This window comes from Schistocerca serialis, unplaced genomic scaffold (assembly GCF_023864345.2).
Source record: "Schistocerca serialis cubense isolate TAMUIC-IGC-003099 unplaced genomic scaffold, iqSchSeri2.2 HiC_scaffold_1202, whole genome shotgun sequence".
Taxonomy (NCBI): Eukaryota; Metazoa; Arthropoda; class Insecta; order Orthoptera; family Acrididae; genus Schistocerca; species Schistocerca serialis.
Window position 1 is genome coordinate 100,001 of NW_026047406.1, and position 2,500 is coordinate 102,500.

Sequence of the window (2,500 nt, forward strand, 5' to 3'; positions counted from 1 at the left end):
GGCGGCGGCCCGGTGGTGTCGGCCGCGAAGTCCTCGGCTGCGTCGACGGGCGGCGCAGCGGCCTCGCCCGCGTCAGGCAGCGGGCTCGCCGCTCCCCGGCGGGACGCCGGCTCTTCCCCCCGACCGATCTCAAGCGCCTCCATGAATTGGCGGACAAGCTGCTTGTGGGCAGCTTGCCGCCGTCGGCACTTGATTGCCTCAAGCGTTCGGTCGGGGAACATCCTGATGAGCTCTTGGTTTACAAAGAAGAACCGGGCGTCCCTCTCGAGGAACAGTTCGGCCTCTGCCTTGGCGAGCGACAGGACTTCTTCCTCCGTCCACCTCGCGCGATGCCTCTCCGTGACGATCTCCGCGTTGGCGGCCGCAAGATGTTGGCGGCGGCGATGGACCCCGAGACCGTTCTTGGTTGTAAAGCTGCGGTGGCACTCACTACAGGTATACATAGCTGCAAAAGTTACAAGATTTTCGGCACGGCCGGTTGGCCGGCTAGGTGCTGGGGGAGTTGGGGTGGCACCTTCAGCGGAAGGGCCACCACTTATTCTCTGCTTACTGCCCCCAACTAAAAAAGGGATAGTGCGAGGGGGGGCTGGTAACCCCCCCAAGCCCCTGGTGCGGTCTTCCACTCTGCGAAATCAGCGGGCCCACGAGAAGGGGAGAAGACCGCAGGAGAGGAGAGGCTAAGAGGGCTAGGCCCATGTATTGCGCATCACTCTCCCTGTAACTATAACCCAAGGAAGGCACCTCGCAGCAGCAGCACGACTACATCAAAACCGCACTTCGAGAAGCCAAGTCCGGATGCAGCCACACCGCCGCCACTTGGCCACCTTAAGAGAGTCATAGTTACTCCCGCCGTTTACCCGCGCTTGCTTGAATTTCTTCACGTTGACATTCAGAGCACTGGGCAGAAATCACATTGCGTCAACACCCGCTAGGGCCATCGCAATGCTTTGTTTTAATTAGACAGTCGGATTCCCCCAGTCCGTGCCAGTTCTGAGTTGATCGTTGAATGGCGGCCGAAGAGAATCCGCGCACCCGCGCGCCCCCGGAGGAGCACGCTAAGGCGGACGCGGCCTCGCAGCAAGGAAGATCCGTGGGAGGCCAAGGCACGGGACCGAGCTCGGATCCTGCACGCAGGTTGAAGCACCGGGGCGCGAACGCCGCGCAGGCGCGCGCATCCTGCACCGCCGGCCAGCACGAGGCCAACCAACGGCGAGAGCAGACCACGCCCGCGCTAAACGCCCGCACTTACCGGCACCCCTACGGCACTCACCTCGCCCAGGCCCGGCACGTTAGCGCTGACCCACTTCCCGACCAAGCCCGACACGCCCCGATCCTCAGAGCCAATCCTTATCCCGAAGTTACGGATCCAATTTGCCGACTTCCCTTACCTACATTATTCTATCGACTAGAGGCTCTTCACCTTGGAGACCTGCTGCGGATATGGGTACGAACCGGCGCGACACCTCCACGTGGCCCTCTCCCGGATTTTCAAGGTCCGAGGGGAAGATCGGGACACCGCCGCAACTGCGGTGCTCTTCGCGTTCCAAACCCTATCTCCCTGCTAGAGGATTCCAGGGAACTCGAACGCTCATGCAGAAAAGAAAACTCTTCCCCGATCTCCCGACGGCGTCTCCGGGTCCTTTTGGGTTACCCCGACGAGCATCTCTAAAAGAGGGGCCCGACTTGTATCGGTTCCGCTGCCGGGTTCCGGAATAGGAACCGGATTCCCTTTCGCCCAACGGGGGCCAGCACAAAGTGCATCATGCTATGACGGCCCCCATCAACATCGGATTTCTCCTAGGGCTTAGGATCGACTGACTCGTGTGCAACGGCTGTTCACACGAAACCCTTCTCCGCGTCAGCCCTCCAGGGCCTCGCTGGAGTATTTGCTACTACCACCAAGATCTGCACCGACGGCGGCTCCAGGCAGGCTCACGCCCAGACCCTTCTGCGCCCACCGCCGCGACCCTCCTACTCGTCAGGGCTTCGCGGCCGGCCGCAAGGACCGGCCATGACTGCCAGACTGACGGCCGAGTATAGGCACGACGCTTCAGCGCCATCCATTTTCAGGGCTAGTTGCTTCGGCAGGTGAGTTGTTACACACTCCTTAGCGGATTCCGACTTCCATGGCCACCGTCCTGCTGTCTTAAGCAACCAACGCCTTTCATGGTTTCCCATGAGCGTCGATTCGGGCGCCTTAACTCGGCGTTTGGTTCATCCCACAGCGCCAGTTCTGCTTACCAAAAGTGGCCCACTTGGCACTCCGATCCGAGTCGTTTGCTCGCGGCTTCAGCATATCAAGCAAGCCGGAGATCTCACCCATTTAAAGTTTGAGAATAGGTTGAGGTCGTTTCGGCCCCAAGGCCTCTAATCATTCGCTTTACCGGATGAGACTCGTACGAGCACCAGCTATCCTGAGGGAAACTTCGGAGGGAACCAGCTACTAGATGGTTCGATTAGTCTTTCGCCCCTATACCCAGCTCCGACGATCGATTTGCAC

At 60.3% G+C, this 2,500-nt stretch overlaps 1 pseudogene; it reads right to left on the reverse strand.

Annotated features, from left to right (window-relative positions):
- The window catches only part of LOC126435314 (large subunit ribosomal RNA), a 7,958-nt pseudogene that overhangs the window by 4,250 nt on the left and 1,208 nt on the right, over positions 1–2,500 (reverse strand).